The 19755-nt window shown below is 45.3% G+C and overlaps 1 pseudogene; it reads right to left on the reverse strand.

Annotated features, from left to right (window-relative positions):
- Positions 1–3540: 3540 nt before the first annotated feature.
- LOC115316874 lies at positions 3541–13545 on the reverse strand (annotated as a pseudogene).
- Positions 13546–19755: the final 6210 nt, after the last annotated feature.

Consider the following 19755-nt stretch of genomic DNA (forward strand, 5'->3'; position numbering starts at 1 on the left):
GGGACGACTATCGAACATTTCCTTTTATCTGGGTAATTTGACCACTTTTTCAAGAACAGGAGCAAAATATTCACCACATGCTTTTATAATAAAGCTAGGAATACCATCTGAACCTGTGGATAATTTGGAATTGAGTTTTTCAATAGCTAAAAGCACTAAATGAACTGTAAATCTAGTAAATGGTAAATACTCCTCAAATTTGATGTTACATGCCACGGGTAAAGGGGTGTTGAAGTTGGAAAAGCCTGAACTGCAATGATGCGAAAAAAACTCACAAACAGGTTTTGAGGACGTTTCGATAGCTGACCCGTCCTGCTGCGTTATATTGTTAGAGTCCTTCGTGCTGTGCTTTTTCACATAGCGCCAAATTCTACGGGTCGCTTGTTCAGGTTACGCTCCATCTGTCTGCGGTAGTTATATTGGTCACTAGCGAGTAGCTTTTCGGTTAGCTCACGACTGATGCTAAAATTTTCATACCATAAGCCGAGCCTTGTTTTTTTATGAAATCATTGGTAATTTAATTTTAAACTCAAGTAATATTGTAAAGCTTTGGAAAACCACTTAGGGTACTTTTCAAGGTGCTGGTGTACTGGGGAACAAACAAGTTCAAGGTATCATTGACTACCACTGTAAAACGATTTCCCATGGAATCTACATCAGAGCGTTGTAAGGCATAGGTGCTATCATATTGCTCGAAATATTTGTATACAGTCATCGCTAGCGCTGTACGCGTACCGCAGTGCTCCAGACGAAACCCTTGATCTTAAAAATATAGAAAACACCGTAATTGCAGGATGAAACGCATCAGGCGTAACCAGCGGCTCGACCATAGGAACCACTTCCGAAGTAGGAATGTTAGATAAAACCAGATCAAGAATGTTGCAGGAACAGTTCGTGAACATGCTGTGTTGCGTAAAATCGTTAACATCTATGACGTTAAAAAACAAGATGCTTTTTGACGTTGCAGGAGCTTTTTTTTTATTTACATAGAGACCTGCATCACCTTTCGAAATTATAGCAGGGCTGAGTGCATAAAATGCATTAAATTCTAACAAAAACATCGAAACACATTAAACGTGTATGTACGTTAAACACATCCTTCAATAGCCAACCTATTCCACTCTTCTATAGTTTTTGGAAAAAAAGAAAACGCAAAAAACACCAGTATGGCAAAAGTAGGGTCGGATTTTGTTCTGGCGGTCCGCTCTTCCCGATATATGAAAAAAGTTTCTGCAAAAACATTTCTTGACTGATTAAAAGACGAGTGTTAGATATAACGTACAAATTTCAACCTAAACATTTTTCTGCCTTCAACTAGTGATTTCCACTTTATATTATTCTTCGTGGTGGTGACACTTGCCCCGCGTTGGTAATCATTTAGAACAAATCTAGCATACTGATTTTGAATTTTTTCCAGTTTTTCTATTAGGTGATTGCGGTGGTGATCTAACACAACCGCTGCATATTCAATACAGGGGCGAATAAACGTAAAATACAAAGTTTCTTTCATTTTGCATGAACCCTGTCTAAAATTTCGTCGTGTAAAATAACCATCCGTACAGCCTTCAGATTTGCCATTTCCACATGAGCTTTCCACTTTAAATCACTGGACAGAATTACACCCAAGTATTTTACGCTTGAGTTAGCCTGAGTTATTTCATTATTTATTATGTAAGTTGAACCAATGGAGCTTTTCTTTCAAGTGAATCTTACGTGAACACATTTTTTAACGTACAGATTCATTTTCCAATTGCTGCACCGCATGAAGATATTGTCATGATCAATCTGTAAGAAATTTACGTCATTCGAATCATTAATTACTCTATAAAAATACAGTCGTTTGCAAATAGTTTTATATGTGATTGTATTCTATTAATAATATAATTTATATAAACGAGGAAGAGCAAAGGTTCCAGAACAGAACCCTGGGGGACACCAGATGTAACACCAACGTAATCGGACTTCTCACCATTTAGCGCAACGCACTGCTTTCGTTCTCTCAGGTAGTCCTGGATCCAACCTAAAACATTACTATCAATGGCAAGCAAGGAAAGGTTTTCGTTTAACAATTCATGGTTTACGAGATCAAAGGCTTTTTTGAAGTCTAAAGACAAGCAGTCTACTTCATGTCCAGTATCTATGGTGCCCGCCAAAAAGTGAAAAACGCCAACAAGCACAGTCACACAGGATGCTCCAGATGGAAACTCATGCTGATCTCGGATGAGAAAATTATCTATGTTCAAGTGTGTAATAAGATTACTATAAATCACGTGCTTCATAAGTTTGCATCATATGCACGTTAGAGAAATAGGTAGGTAATTTTCCACGCAGTTCTTGGATCCTGATTTGTGTATTTGCGATTTTCCAGTCTGCTGGAAGCTTTTGATACTTTAACGATTTGTTGTAGAGCACACCTAAATAGTTTGATATCACCACGGAACAATCCATTAATATAAGTGGAGGAATATTATCAGGCCCGGGTGATTTCTTTACATCAAGATCTCTTAGTGATAAAGCTATACCGTTGTACGTAATTTCTACGAGTAACATCGCGTTTTCCATTACAGATCCCACAGCAGGGTAACAGATCGTCATAGTAGCCTTCGAAAGAACTGATTCAAAGTAATTCTTTAGACACGTAGCTTTGTTTTTATCGTCAACTATCAGCTGGTCATTTAATAGAAGAGCAGGAGCAGACGTATCGTCCTTCGTATTTATCTTAACTGCCTTCCAAAACTCTTTAGGGTGCATTTTTAGTTTGCGTCTAACATTTCGTAGTACTTCTCTTTTGCTCTCTTAACTGCCGTTTTAAAAATGGTGTCACTTTGCTCTAAGCTGGACCTGTTGGCTGCTCCCCCATTATTTCTGAATCGTAGGTAAGCTCTTCGTTTTCGTTTAATAATATGCTGTACCTCATACGTCACCAAAGGTTTGTCTTCAGTTTTAGAAGATTGTTTTCCCGAGGAAACGTAATTTTCAACAAGCTCGTAAACCTAGATCTTAAACATGTTCCACAGCTCATCAATTCCAAAACCATCTGCTCGTTTTAATAAATATGGTATGAAAACAACCAAAGTAGAAGATCTAGAATATTTAGAAAAAAAGTTCCCTCTGTGACATACTCTATTAAATCGAACATTTCTAGAATTGAATGGCATCAAATTTTGTATGAAGGGAGCTTCCCGTGCCATGGGACTTGCCATTCTCCCACACCAAATCGGGGAGATTAAAATCTCCCCCCCCCCCCAAAGAACATATTCCTTAGAGGCCTCAAGGATTACACCCGTCAGTTCTTCTAAAACTTCTCTGGCCTCGTTTGGGGGACGATAAAAAACACCCACTGAAATACGTTTACGATTAACAGACATTTGGCACCACACTGTTTCTATGCTAACATCCGGAATGAGTACCGGCGTGGTAGGAATATTCTTATCCACAAGAATAGAAACACCTCCACCATGTAGGTTTCTATCTTTCCTGTATACTGTATAATTATCTGGAAACACTTCGCTTGAAACCACCAGTGGCATCTAACCCAGACTATGTAGCTAAGATAATCAGAGGTTTAACTGTCTGAAGTAAGCCCATGAATTTATCCACCTTATTTTTAATACTGCGTCAATTCATAACCATTACTGTATCAACTTCCAAGTGTCCGTTAGCAGTGCTTTTTTATTTTTTGATCTGCCATTTGAGCAGGAACAGCCAAAGTGCAGAGCGTGATTTGCAGGGAACTTCCGTGGGTTGTTTTGGTTGTTATTTGGCGACCTCACACACATTTTCAACCTCAAAGTCAAACATAAAGCATTTGTCGTCAATATATTGTCGGTCTATTCGCAGCTTTAATCGACAGTCCTGGGTTTTTGCGAATTCAACTAGCTTTCTTCTAGCCAACTGAACGGGCCTCGGAAAATCTTCACTAACGGCGAAGCTGCTATTTTTAAGTTTATAACCGGAAGCCAGTGCTGAGTCTTTATGCTTCAAAAAGCAAAACTTTACTACGATCGGCCTTTTCTTATTTTCATTGTTCGCGCCGATTCGATGCTCCATATCAATGGTTTGGGGATCTAGTTTTATTTCCATTTTGTCGGCGCTAAGTTTCACGATAAGGGATTCTGATTCCGCCACCGCTTTTTTATCTTTATCTTTCAGCCCGAAGAATACGAGGTTCGATCTGCGTCAGCGGCTCTCTACGTCATTAAAGCACGTTTTTAGAACAGCGAGCTCGGCGTGCGCAGCTTCCAACTTAGAATCGTTGTTTGGTGCCACCAGCGGATCCGCCCTAGAGACAGCGAGTTCTTTTTCTAGCGTGCACACACGTTCTGTCAATTCTGATAATCCTTTTTTGGCGTTTGTACGCTCCTCGGAACGTTCGCTCACTTTCTATCTCAGTGCCTCATACCTTGTCTCAAACTGTTGAACAGTAGTTTAAAGGGTGGTTACCAACACCTTCAATTCCGCATTAGTTGGGCCGGGGTTTTCCTCGATATCACCGCAAAGCATTAACAGGTTTAGAAAACGCTTCAAAGCTGGTTTCAGGCACGGCAGCACTACCAAAAACAAATCATCGTTTTTCACAGAGTAACATTTAACCGTTCCAACCTGTACAAGAAAGTGGAGCAGCAGGTTAGATGACCTCATCGTAGCAGTGCAGCCGTGCCCACAACCCCGGTGGAGCGGTGTCGCCTCTTTTGTAGGTCGACGCTCAGTTTATGTTGATGTTCGTGGCGCTTCTTCGCCACGCAGCTTGAGGGATGGAAAATTTGTCCAGACCGTGTCCTCTTTGCCGAAGCCGCGTCAGCAAACGCTGATCCGAGATAGTGGCCGAAGCTAGGGGTTTCTTTGCTCGCTGTGATGACGTACGGCGAGCACAATGGTTCCGGCAATTCCATAGAGTAATATAGTAAAACGTAAAGAGTGGCCACTCCCATAGACCCCAGCGGCCCACTCGACTACCAGCATTCCTAGCTGCCGCCGTGAAATTTTTCTCGACTTCCTGTTTGGATGCTTTCGGTTTCGTTTTTTAACATAAATAGAGTCACAGAATATTAGTAGTCAAATGAATGGATAACTATTAGTGCTTCCAACTGTATTTTGCGGTAGCTTGCGCCACCTAGGCGGTCGTGACTAACTACAATTTTAAGGACAGAACGAGCGGCGCGGGTTGGTAAGAGATAATTAAACTTGAGGAAGAAAACGAGAAGGGCGGACAGCTTACAAACTTCCGACTATGGTTGTCTGTCCTTCTCGTTTTCTTCCTCAAGTTCAATTACAATTTTAAATTTGGTTAATTTGCAATTTCAGGACAGACAGGTAATGAGGTAACCATGTACAATCCCAATATAAAATATAAAACTATGTCACGGAACAGGAAAAAAGGGACAACCAACAGAAGGCAGCAATTAACAAATATTAAAAATTTTATTTTGGCCACGAAGATAACCATAAAAAAATAGTCACTTTACATAAAAAACAGAAACAAAAAACCGTGAAAATTATTTTTTCACTTAATTGTTTCAGGACGTGTTACAAAGAAGATTTGTCAGAAAAACCTCATCAGCCTTTTTGTACAGGTTTGAGGGAGGAAACATCTAAAAGTTCATAACTGACACCAAAACCGGGTGACCCAATACGAAGATCCATACCAATAAAGAAACATTGAACACGAACACACTAGAAAAAAACACATCAAGTGGTTCTGCAGTCGCTAGTAAAGACTGGTCGACTGCTGGCCTGCAACCTGGTCATTACAAATTATACCTGGAACTGCTCGGCGTGCAGTGTGCACCGTTCTGTTAAGTACCGTCTTTTCCGGACTATAGTCCACACACAGGGTAGTGGTATAGTCTTCAGAGTCCACGCAAATTTGTTTGCGTACCCACACAAACAAATTCCCCTACGTAGATCGCTGTGTAAAATGCCTGCCTTGTTAGTGCACAAAAACTTCTAGTATCAATTATTAAGGCACAAAAAGACTTAGCATAACAAATCATTGTTTAACAATCCGTTATCCACAAATTCCGTCGCATCTATCATAAGGAACAATCTTGTAAGAACAAATCCTGGTATATTCCACACCTGCAGATTGTCCCCACAACATAAAATTACAATTCAAAACATGACTAGCCCGCGGCCCTTGTCCAAAAAATATGACTCTTCTTGCCTATGTACAAGCTGCACATCAAACTAAAGCAGCAATCGTGAACAAGACCAGGAAAGGCTCAATGACATCTAAGTTGCGTGACCAATGGACAGGACTATGCATAATAGAAAAATGACAACTCTCCCATTCAACATGGCCATGCATAAAAATACAAGGACAAAGTATTTTGAAATTAGACATACACTAATATAGCCAGGTGGCCTGTGACCCAGCCTTAAAAAAGTAATACCAAAAATCCTTGACACTCGGTTTGCACTGCACAAATAAAGCTTTCTTCGCACCTGTAACACATATGTAATAAAATGCAAAACTAATGCTAAACGCATGTTTAAATTTATACTACCCTTTGAACTTCACCAGTTGTGCCCCAGAGACGCAAGTTTGGAGCCTAACTCTGTCTAAATTCCGGTTAATAAAGCGTATATGCCAGCAGAGACGTACTCTGCAAAACAGCTTTAAAAACTTCGTATGGCACTCCTTAGTGCAAAACATAAAACTGCGAACTTCCACGAGTTTGGCATACAAAACACCACAGACGTTACGAAGATGCGCCACTCTTTCAATGACAGAAAGGAAGTCTAACTCAAGCTGCTGGATATATCTGAAGGCAGCTTGTGAGGGCACGGTCAGGTTTCCAAAAAGCTTCCCCGGGATGTGGTACGCTTTAAGCATTGTAAAATACTGATGAGGATGGTGCAGGGTGTCATGCTCATTGTTCAACAATTCCGAACATGAACAACCAGGCGCAGTCTTCTCAGCAAAAAGTTTTATCAAAAATCCCGCGACATAGTTTGTTGCAGATTCATCAATGATGTGCGAGTCGTCATGTGCCGCCAGTTCCGCAGTGTTGTCTAGCGGAGGAAAGTTGTCAGGCGGGACACATTCAACAATGTCTGCAAGCGATCCACTTCGAAGCGAAAATGGCGACAACTCCTGAAGGAGCCCAGACCCGTCGTCTTCGACATTACCCTTTTCTGAAAGCTTGAAAAGCTTCTGAATCCCAATGTGCTTCAGCCCAGAAGTGAACTGAGACACATTGGGATTTGTATTGCAGCCTTGCTTCTGCCTAATACGCCCAAACATGTTTTCAAGCGAATCTTGCTGAAGACGCCGGGTCAGCAGAAACTGGAACTCGTAGTTATGAGAAACATCTTCCCAGAGCAGCAGAATGGCTTTAATAGTGACTTGCCAGTCTATGATGGTTTGTGGCTGGTGTCTCCCCTCAAACCTCCACGCTGCAATCCAAGGAAGCTGTTTCTCAAGGAACTCAACTAACTCAGAATTTCCCTTCCGAATTCCATGTCGCCACTTTTGCTCTGTTTTTTTGCACCTCGAACTGTTTAAACAGTCAAAAAGCTTGTCCATCCGATCGCAAAAGTATGCCGTAGACATGGCTGCCTCTGGAAGTTCTTTTGCGTACACAAGAGACAGCAGTGCGACGCATACCAAGGCGCTCAGAACCTGTGTGGCCCGTTTGACTTTCTTGTTATTGAAAGGCTTTTGGTAAATGTGCCGGTCAGTCAGCTTTGGTGCCAATCGCAGCCGCATCTCATGTGTTGAATGATATAACTGTACTATGTACGTCCAATCCACAACTTCATTTTCGATGTGAAGCCTGTGCGCTTGCACATTGTTGCGAGTTGTTTTTATCAGGTGTGGAACGTCGAAAATGAAGTAGACACGTTCATTTTTTACAGTAAAATATGGCTGACTGACCGACACACCCAACTGATTTGCCAAACTGACGTTGGAGGCCCCTTGGTCGCATATGACAGCCTTTACAGTAATTCTGGTGTCCTTTAGCTGTTCGATCAGGGATGTCAGCAAGTTACGAAGTACGGTCGATGGCGTCGATGTATGACCAATAGTGTAGGCGACAGGCTGAACCCACCTCTTAGAAATACCAGAGAGTAGGACAACCAAGGCTCGGTCTGCGATTGTGGAAGTGCGTTCGATGCCATCGTCCGTAAATCCGTGAACGACATCCTGAGTGACATCATAGGCCAAGTTATTTTTTAGGACCATCTCGTCAAAGACGAGGGTACAGACTCGGTCCCGTTCATTCCACGACTGCGTCTTGGTCCAGATAGACGACATTACGCCTGGAATAATTCCGGGTGTCATTTTGATATTACACAGCCACCTTCTCAAGGAGCGCCGAGAAGGCAGAGTGAAATGTGTGGACAAAAATCGGTACGCTTGCGGCCCACAGAAGTTTAGGTGCAAGGCAAACTTTTTTAGCCACAGCGGAAATCTTTTTCCCCTGCCCTTCGACCTCAGTTTCACATGACTTGACACCAGCTGGAATACCTCCTCAGTGACATAAGGGCGAATCATGGCGAGGGCTTCTGTAGCTGTCTGAGGCGCCTTCTGCTCTTGCTTCCGCAGTCTTGTGATGGCCTTCCTGTAGCGCGAGACCTTGCTTTAAGACGCTTTATGACGTCCTTAGGTCTCACTGCTGACTTGCGGAAACTGAGCGTGCAGGCGCGTGAAATAGCTGGAACCAAGAAACACAGTATTAGCCAGCTGAAAAACAATATATGTGGCCATAGAGTTGAGCTTGTCCACTCAACTCTGCATTATATTTATAATGTGAAAGATCAACACCACCTTATATTTATGAATATTAAACTTTTAGGTCACTAATGTCTGTTAACTAAAGATATCCAGAAGTAATACCAACTTTCCATTTGCACAGAAGAATCTTACTGATGAAAAGCATAGAGGCATCCACATAAGCAATGAAAATTAGACACTTAGAAGCCTCGGCTGATTCAGAGCTGGCAGAGGAGAATGGTGTCACTGGGCTGAGGTCTGAAGGCGTGCCATACGAGGAAGTGGCCTGCACGAGATCTGCAAGAAGTTGGTTATCAGAAACAAGTTGTTGCTTCAAACAGTGTCGCTTCCTCACCGTGAACTGCCCTGGACAGGGTGACCGGCTGGCTGTCCGAAGGCGTGCTATGCGAGGTGCTGGCTTCCGCGAGATCTGCAAGAAGTTGTTTATCAGAAACAAGTTGTTGCTTCAAACAGAGTTGCTTCCTCACCGTGAGCTGCCCTGGACAGGGTGACCGGCTGGCTGTCCGAAGGCTTGCCGTGCGAGGTGCTGGCCTCCGCGAGATCTGCAAGAAGCTGGTTATCAGAAACAAGTTGTTGCTTCAAACAAAGTCGCTTCCTCACCGTGAGCTGCCCTGAACAGGGTGACCGGCTGGCTCTCCGAAGGCGTGCCAAGCGAGGTGCTGGCCTCCGCGAGATCTGCAAGAAGTTGGTTATCAGAAACAAGTTGTTGCTTCAAACAGTGTCGCTTCCTCACCGTGAACTGCCCTGGACAGTGTGACCGGCTGGCTGTACGAAGGCGTGCCATGCGAGGTGCTGGCCTCCGCGAGATCTGCAAGAAGTTGTTTATCAGAAACAAGTTGTTGCTTCAAACAGAGTTGCTTCCTCACCGTGAGCTGCCCTGGACAGGGTGACCGGCTGGCTGTCCGAAGGCTTGCCGTGCGAGGTGCTGGCCTCCGCGAGATCTGCAAGAAGTTGGTTATCAGAAACAAGTTGTTGCTTCAAACAAAGTCGCTTCCTCACCGTGAGCTGCCCTGAACAGGGTGACCGGCTGGCTCTCCGAAGGCGTGCCATGCGAGGTGCTGGCCTCCGCGAGATCTGCAAGAAGTTGGTTATCAGAAACAAGTTGTTGCTTCAAACAGAGTCGCTTCCTCACCGTGAACTGCCCTGGACAGGGTGACCGGCTGGCTGTAAGAAGGCGTGCCATGCGAGGTGCTGGCCTCCGCGAGATCTGCAAGAAGTTGTTTATCAGAAACAAGTTGTTGCTTCAAACAGAGTCGCTTCCTCACCGTGAGCTGCCCTGGACAGGGTGACCGGCTGGCTGTCCGAAGGCGTGCCGTGCCAGGTGCTGGCCGCCACGAAGTCTGCAAAAATTTGGCTATTAGAAACAAGATGAAGTCACCTGCAATTAAGAAAATGTTGGATACGAAAGCAGTGTTGGGGGTGTAACACAGCAGTCAACACGTTTTGGACATTGAAACAAAAAAACAAAACATTCCTAGATTATGGGAAGGTTTGGAGCTAGGGAAGCTACAAAACCAATGATACTGAGACTAAGTGAACACACGATATTGTGATGCAGATGCGGAAACATGACAGGATCGCCTAAACGTGACCATACCACTGATCCTAGATAGAAGTAAGAGTAACGTCAGAGCTTACGAAGCAGTAAAAGTAGAGTTACATGTAAGCCAAGTTTTTCTACTTATATATTTTGCACACATCGGGAAGTGAATAAAGCATTACCACGACATATCACAGACTGCCAGTGTTCCTGTGGACGAACACTGGGCACTGCTGTTTTTGTGAGCCTGGTTCGTCCAGGGTCCATGAAGTCGTGTACAGTGAAGTGGTCGCTGCACACGTAGTAGCTCGCATATAGGCGCGCCGCCGGTTTGTCCATGAGGTCATGTCTCTTGGCGTACTCGACCCACGCCTTAGGCCTGTGACATGTGGTACAGGAATATAAATGCCTTAAGATGACTTTGACATTAAAGTGCCAGAGGCGGTTAATACATAGGCCATCGCTGTTTAACTGGAATGCCTCTGCCCCTTCATCACAGATATATAATTTTATTTGTTCCTTCGAAGTTATAGGATGTCACAAAAAGAACTGCAGAAATTTTTCAATGAAAACTATTTTGGTTCATGATATATTCAGTGAAGTGTTACGTCTGTGCTGATGTGAAGGCAAACACACAGTAGTGTCCTATAAATTATTTTCTCATAAGCACAGGCTATGTGCGAGATTACGAAGTACAGTCTTAAGAAAAATGAAATACATAACAATTTCACGGCTGGTAAGTGACTGTGTTACTTAACCACCTTAGTGTAGTTTGAGCAAAACTTGGTACTGTGAGTACTCCAGAGCTCTGGTCCTTCGTCTTGCCTGCACTGTTTTTATTCATTCCTATGCAAAAGAACTCGCCCAAGTTTTTGCCTTACTACAGATTTGAAACTAGTTTTGAAGAAACAAACGTTCCGTTCTTTCGCTTTGACAGCTGAACAGTCATCCAGTAAGTTTTTAGAACAAAGACAGACGAAACCCATGGCTACCTGCTGTCCCGTGGAACCCGGAAAAACTTTGTTCCCGGTTTCTTGCACGTTCTTCTGTTGTTACCGCACCACGCTACGCAGCAGTAGCTACCGTAGCTGGGCATTTCGACGGCGTGCGCTGCAGAAAAAAATTTACAGAATTGGCGACGTGAGATTCTGATATGCCTGCGAAAAGGGAGCTGGTCATGACACAATAAACTGTACTAATATACAAAACACAAGGTCAAGTTCGTACTGTATAAATCACGAGGTAACCACGGTGCACGAACAGCGCCCTTAAATAAAAAGATGAAGTACATGTTAGTATACACCAACTCGGACGACGTGAAACCAATGCTTTGGCGCCTCATGATACTATGGTTCACTATGGCGCTCCAGCATACTCCAGCGCGCAGGGTGCACCGAATTACGCTGATAATCGGATGCCTTGCTCACCTGTGATTTCATTTCCCCGAGCTGGCTGTTCTCGACCAGATCAAATTAAAAGCACGGTGCTGCGGTATGTACTTTCAACATTAATAAGGACAAAACCTCACGCAAAGAACGAAAAACCCGTGCAAGTAGGATGAAGAAACCACACCACATTGAGCGAAGCGTCTCAGGACCTCTCTTTGGCGTCCCCGGCTCTCGGCCTCCGCAGAAACTGTGTGCACAGCTCCATTTCACCGTAAGTGCCAAAAAAGAAACAACTACGAGAGACAGCTCGACGCTTTAAATGAGCATGTAATGCACGCGCGTTTGAGAAGTGAAAGCTGGAATCAGCGCCGCTGAAGACAATGCGCACGTGTTTGCAGCGTCAGACGCTTCTGCTTTTGCCCTGCCGCATTTCACGCTATGAAACCTGATGAAACAGAGAAAAGCGGCGAGCCCGAAATACGCTGACGCCCAACAGGCCCGTGAAACACTCGTCATGTGGTTGCGTAATAGTGTTTTGAAATGGCTCACCTTTTCCACGAAGTGAACACCGAGAAATCGTTGACGACAGGAACAGCAGGCAGACCGCCCGAGCCGCCGAGCCCAACACCCAGGGAGCCTGGGCAGGCTGCTGTTATGGCGGCGTTTTGCCCAAGCGGAAGTCGCAATCATTGGAATATTTTTCTCTGACCTTCGAAGCTACTAACAATTTTAAAAGCTTCTAAATTAAGATAGAACAATTTATGAACGGTGCAAATATAAGAAATGTGTAAATAAATAGGCACTATGGCGCCAGCTGGCGGCTGCCGTGAAACCAACTTTCTGGGCCGCGATAGGGTCCGAGTGGCCACTCTTTACGTTCTACTATATTACTCTATGGCAATTCAGCAGGCAGCGTCAGCAACAGCAACAGCTGTATAACAAAGTGGAGCGGCAGGTTAGATGACCTCATCGTGGCAGCGCCGCCGTGCCCACTGTTAATGCGACCATAAATCCAGTCAACTTTCAATAGATTAAAATCCGAATATAGTGGCACGCGATATTTAGTCGCGTCTATTTTTTTAATTTCAAGAAAATTAGAGTGACTTATAGAGAGAGCAGCATCTGAAACAATAAGGAAGCAATATGCGCCAGTTAGAAAATTTAGCCCGTCACCAGACCGTATCTCGACCCAGACGGATTCTTGATAGGTTTCCGAATTATTTCGCCTATGTGCATTCAGTGATTCTTTCAAGCTATTTGTACACCACCTCCATATTTGATACCGGAAGTATAACTACGATTGCTACAAAACACAGTAAAGGAAGGTGTAAAATATTCACAATTTGCAATGCTGTTGTGAAGCCATGTTTCTGACAACATGACAGTATTGTAATCGGTACATAGCAGATTAGACATACATTCATTCGATTTAAGTCTAAGGCCGAAGATATTTTGATAATAAGCGTTAAGATTCCGAGCCATGAGCACCTTTGGTTAAACTTTCCGCTGCAACCACGTAGTGCTGGGAAATGGCAACCTCCAAAAAAATGGCCGAAAAATAGAGCCATTCGGCCAGATATCCGAGTTTCTTAACGCTTGCAACCACTGCTCGTCAACGGCAAGATGGAACGAGTTATACGTGGGGTAATTTATTTTCATTTGCGTGTAAGTGACTGGCTTGCCCCGAGAGCAGCTGATACTGTAGACTCAACGTCAGTGGCGCTAGTGGCTGGGTCCAGACGGGACACAAACAAGCCTCTGGAAGGCGGTGGGTGAGGCAGCGCTCTGACGGTGCACTACTTGGCTTGACCAAAAGAGGTCTGAGGCCTTGGACGGCGCTTCTGGTTAGCGCGCGGCAAACCCGCATTTTGGGCCATGTTGGTAGGCTCACCGTTGCGTGGAGTTGTCAGCGAGAAGGGTGCCGTCTGAGCTCCCACATTCTCAGGATCATCGCGGGCTTGTCCCCGAAGCGGGGCCAGGAACCGGAAAGCCAATGCCACAAAACCGTAAGACGGTTTCGCCGGTGGTGAGCCGACGCGTGCCGCGTCATCGGGAGAAACCTCGATTGCCTGTGAGCCTGGTCCACGACCGCTTAGCGAAGTTGAACGACTTCCACCCGACACGCACTGTTGTCCGCACGTAGAACCTGGATCTCGGCCGTCAAAATATCCAGCCGAGACGAAAGCCCCAGCAGGAGGCCATAAACTTCTGATGAAACTGCAGCCTGTGAAGTGTCAGCGCTGTCCCCTTCGCTGATGCTCAGTCCCGTCTCCCCATGGCTGGGCGTCGCTCCGCTGTCATCAGCTTCTTCGCTGATGAGCCTTGTCGACGAAGGATGGGTGCGCCGTAAACAATCGCTGCATTTGTAGCTGCCTTTTCCGGATTGCATGAAGACATCGTATTCTTTGGCCCGCACCTTGAGGCACTGGATGTGGAAGCGGCGAAAGCACGATGAGCAGCGCAAATATCGCTGTCGGACGTAACACGGGGCGGAGCAGTGTCTGCACTGATCCGTACTCGCGGCCATTCGCGCGTCGAATGATATTGTATCATATCCAATAGTTTATATGCAATAAAAAGAGCGGGGTTCTCCAAGGTCGGAGTGGACCGCGCGATATGAGACCGTCCAGCAGGAAGTGTTCTAGACAGTCTGGAAATGTCTGAACAACTCGAAATGTGATAGTCTTTTCTTTTTTTCATATGCAATTTAATACTCCGTTTTAACGCTCAGCTTGGGCGTTCATTTTGTCAGTCTCGTTTTTTTTTAGTACATATATAAATTAGTGACGCACGTGTTAAATTTACAGCGAGCTGTCAGTTTGTAACCTACTTGGTATAAATGCCGAGCGGTCGTCGTCTGTTCACTGTTCCCTCTCGAAAAGAAAAGTATAATGCTAGAAAAAGCTTTCTAGTTCAAGGCCCGCTGTATACTAATGTGAATATTTTCACACTGCCACCCCAGATCAAGCCCCCCCCCCCCCTCCCCCCTCCCGGTTAAGTCAAAATCGACAGGATCCTCGACAAGGTGTATTCACTGCAATCGTCGCCATCGTCCGTGTTTCCAAGCATTAGCTCAATCCCGTGCAACGTCAAGCCACCCATGCTGGAGGTGAGTCGAGTGGACACACACACCGAACACATGAGGACGATGAAGTGACTACTGATGGAGAAAAGATCGGCGACGAGCGATCACCAGTCATTACTTTTTAGTGCTCCGACGAGGATTGTGGGTTGCAGAACAATTAAAAAATGGTAACTTGTAATTTGTGTTATGTGCGAGAGTGGCAGAAGAACTACACCGCGGAGGTGCTTCAAGTTCACTTGGCCGAGGTTTACATTATTCTCCTGCAGGATCGCCTTCCGATTAACAACCCACTGTGCGCTATGCTATGCATCTGCACGAGCGACACCATGAATCTCACGATGTGTCCCAGCTTTTTCGTCTTCAGCCTGACGCAATCCCTACTGAAAAAAAAAAAACATTTGAACTTCAAACGGGTGGCAAACTGGTAAATCAAACGGGTGCCAACTTGTTGACCCGTTTGGATCAAACGTGATTATGGGATACGGGTAGCCGTTTGAAACGCTACCCGCTCGAAACGGTACCCATTTGATACAGGTGCCCGTTCGACCTTGCACGTGACCACACGTTTGAACGTGCCATTCGAATCGGGAAATTATGCGCTAGCCCTAAACGGGAATCGTCTGGTAGGTAGGTTATATTAAACTTATTTAAGACGTTCCGAAACTCATAAACCTATTTATAACATGGAGGAAACACGTAGAACAAATGTGCTCACGTAGGTGCTTGCAAATAGGCAGGAAAACAGACACAAAAGATTGTTTTCAATTCTCCTTAAATTTTATTACGTCTTCTGTAGACAAGCACAAACGTGCAAGGGATCTGTGAAATGTGAGAGGCACTCTAAGCTTTTATACAACTGAGAAGATAGCAAACCAAACAAGAACCGAGGTAATTCTAGACTATGAAGGTAGACTTTCGGGAAATTAGTCGCCCGGCTGCCGCGAGAATAGTGGCTGCATGATTATATAGATAATCTGGAAGAGTACGAGTAGAAGAACTGTCAATCGTTGCCAAGAAGTAGGTCGAAGTGCACTTACCATAAAAATAGCGTACTTGAAAGATGTAATCCGTGATAGTTGTCGACACGGTCAAAGCAGGACAACCACACAAACACAAATGAGAGGGAAAGGCTTCTTGGAAGTTACAACACGATGTGTCGCACAAGCTGTCAGTAGCCGAACCCAACCAAACCGCAAGAATTCCTGACTTCTTCGAAGAATCGCTTGCAGCCGATATAGACGTAGGACTTTTCGAATACTGATAGCTTTGGTGCACATCTAATACGTTGTCGAGACACATCCTAATAAGACCGCCGGGTCTTATTAGGATGTTAGGAGGATGTTAGCAGGTTAGGCGACAGATCGAAGCAGGTGGACGCGCTAAGTTCGAGCTGGAACTGACAACAAGCAGACAAAGAAAAAAGCGGCTGCTAGGTGCACCCTTCCTGATCTCGATGCTTATCAGCGTGTAGCTCGCGCGGGGGTGCGGGTCACGTGACGGGTGACAAGAGAGGAGGGAGGGGGCGAGGACCACAGGGACAGCCCCTCTCCCTCTCCCCAGGCATTCTAGAAAAATGTGTTTTTGTAACCTCGAAAAAAAAAAAAAAAAAAATAACACGCGCGCATTTTAGCACGCTCGAAACTTGGAAATGGCGGCGGGGACGCCAGAAGCTCGGCTTGCGCCCGAGCGAAGAAAGTACTCAGCGCGAGCTCGCAGTTTGACTGCTGCAACGGCGGGCGTGCTCTCGCAATGCTCGATGTTCTTGCAGCCGCGTGTACGCGTGCTACCTTCGCTGCGTCTTGAATTAAAGTGAAACGGAGTCTAGACGTACATTCTTTCACGCGGTCGCGTCTTCTGCGAGAGAGATTCGAGCTGAATAAGTAAATTGAGGCAACAAAGATAGACAAAGTTTCAAAGTTCTGTCAAAAATCTCGGCTTACCAACGTCGCGCGTTTACGTAAAACAACAACAAAAAAAAAAGATGTTAGTTTTAGTTGCAATATAAGCGAACATCAGCGCAATTGAAATATAAATATAATTAATTGCATTACGTGGACGATCTGAAATCGATGAACCGGCGCTCCCAGCCTTCCGGAAACATTGGCTGCCACGGCTGAAACGCGAGGCGTGCCCACGCCGCCGATCTGTACGTTCAGTATCAAACGGGCTCCGGACAGCCGTTTGATTAAACAGGTGCAGTTTGCTGCATGGTCACCGGTTTGAGCAAACGTGCGACAGCTTTGCCCAAACGAGTCACCCATTTGCCCAAACGAGTGACCCATTTGCCCAGACGAGCGACCCGTTTGCCAAAGGAGTGACCTGTTTGCCCAAATAGGTGACCGTTATGGCTCATACGGGGGACCCCTTTGAGCCATACGGGCGACCCCTTGGACAAACTGGTGACCGGTATGGTTAAACTGTTACCGGTATGAACCCGTTTATTTTCATATAGGCGCCAAATGTTTGTTTTTTTTTTTCAGTAGGGATGACCAAGGATTTAGGCACTATGAAATGCCATTGCGTTTTTTTATAACCTAAACGTGGAAATGACTTGTCTAAATTCCAACGACAAACTGGAATTCATCTTGCACTTCTTTCATTCTTTAGTTAACACGGTTGGGCCGAAGCTAGCATTTCAGGTGCTCTACAGAGAAGATGCGTCAAGATATCCGCTCGCCTCGAACAGAACCAAGAACGTAGACCCGGGCTTGTCGCCGTCGCCATTCAGAGCTGCACAATCACCGTTGCACGTTTCATTCCGCAGATGGTCGGTTGTGCAAGTTTTGTGTTACCCAGGGAACTCCCAAGCAGAAAGTGTATTGTGTATGTGAACGAGCAACTGAATGATTAAGAAAGAAACATGTGCTTTGTGTTTTCTCACTCGCCGGTCTCCATCCCGCGCCCTCCTATCGATCGAGAGCTTCTTGGTACCAACAACATTTGACCAAGTATTGGTTCCCCACCAGTTATCGAGTGACGTTTTAACAAGACGTGCAGGCTTTCGAGAGCAACAACTGCGTGTCCGTCAAAGTGTACGGTTACGTTAGACAACAAAGGTTCGTTTACCCAAAGTCAACGATAGTGAGTGGCAGAGGCACATGGATTCACTCCTAGTAGACGTTCACTCAGCTCTAATCACCAATTTTGCCGGATTTTTTCGAACAGGGAGGGTCATCGTTTTCGCTCTAGAAAGTGTATGATGGGCTTTTGCTTTCACACTGGGCTGGACATTCATTTATATATCTGTAAATAAAACAAGCCCGTCCGAACAGTGTCCAGCAATGTGGAGGCGTTTTATTTCCGCAGCACACACCCGATGGCACCTTTTCCCTACATTTGCGTCTACGATTTCCAGGCCATTCTGCTAGCGTAAAACAAAGATCAGGCTTACAAGAAGGACATCCCCAGTTTGTTTCGCATATTCTAAATTCAATCCACGGACTCCCGCATCGTCGAGCCGTTTTTGTACCGGGGCAAGGACTGCGTGCAAAAGTTCATTGCCATCCTTAATCAATTGACAAAGCTTTGGCGAATGGATTCGAAGCGAGGAAGTGCGAATGGTGAGCGTGAACAAAGAGGCTGATGGATCGGCCTCTCACTGCACGATTTGTGGTGAATCGCCCGGAAAGCGAAAGAAAAAGGTCAGAGCCTTACTAAAAAAAAAACATTTGAAATTCAAACGCAGACATGGTCAACCCGTTTGAATCAAACTGGCGGCACACTTGTCAATTGGTTCAGATCAAACGTGATGCGGGTGCCCGCCTGAAACGGTACTCGCTTGAAATGGTGTCCGTTTGGAACGGTACCTTCTGATACGGTACCCGCTTGACCTGGCACCTGACCACGGATTTGAACGCGCCGTTCGGGTAGCGAGGCAAATTATTCGTTAGCCCTAAATGGGTATCTTTTGGAAGGTTGCTTTTCTTAAAGCGATTTAAGACGTCTCGAAACTGATAAACTCATTTATAACATAAAGGAAACCCGTAGAAGGAATGTGCTCACGCAGGTGCTTGCAAATAAGCAGGAAAACAGACACAAAAGATTGTTTTCAATTCTTCTAGAAGTTTTTTTTAGAACCTATTGGGTAGACAAGTACAAACGTGCAATCGATCTGTAAAATGTGAAGAGGCACTAGTAAGCTTTCATACAATTGAGAAGATTGCAAAGCAAACAAGAAACGAAGTAATTCTAGATCATAATGTTTTTCCCCTGCAGCTGGAGAAATGTTTTTTTTTTTTTAAATTCTACCGACAGACGCCTTTCATTGGCGGTGGCCATCAGTTCATCGAATGACCTTACATCGACAGATCGCTTCATTGACACGCTGTTTCATTGACATATTTGTTTATAGACAGCTATAATTAGCATTTTTGTAATACGTCACCCCATTGTAATACGTCACCCACGCAAATGGCGTGTGCAGGTGGGCCAGGTAGAAAAACATTTTTGTGATGAGCCGTCGCAAACCGCAAGAATGTCTGACTTTGAAGAATCGCTTGTTGCCGACACGCGCGGAGGACTTTTCGAACACTGATAGCTTTGGTGCACATTGAATTCTTTACTGAGAGACATCCTAATTAGACCGATAGGAAAGGCGGCAGATCGAAACCGGTAGGATGAATGAAGTTTGGACTGCAACGGACAACAAGCAGAAAAATAAACAAGCGGCTGCCAGAGCGCACGCTTCTGGATCTCGGAGGCCATGCTGATCAACTTGTAGCGCTAGTAGCCTCAACAGTCGCGCACGCCTGGGGCCTCCGTTCCCTTCGGGTCACGTCACAGAGGTGACCAAGGTCAAGGAGGTAGGAGGGGCCGCGGTGAAGGCGCAGGACACCGGAACATTCCCGCTCCCTCTCCTCGGGCATTCCAGCACGACGTGTTTGCAGCCTCGGAAAGCAGACGAATCGCGCGCATTTGAGCAGGCTCGAACGCTGTAAATGGCGCCGGCAGGAAGCTCGGCTTGCCCTCGAGCGAAGCAAGTACTCAGCGCGAGCTCGTAGTT

This window comes from Ixodes scapularis, unplaced genomic scaffold (assembly GCF_016920785.2).
Source record: "Ixodes scapularis isolate PalLabHiFi unplaced genomic scaffold, ASM1692078v2 ptg000597l_1___fragment_3__unscaffolded, whole genome shotgun sequence".
In the NCBI taxonomy this organism is placed as follows: domain Eukaryota; kingdom Metazoa; phylum Arthropoda; class Arachnida; order Ixodida; family Ixodidae; genus Ixodes; species Ixodes scapularis.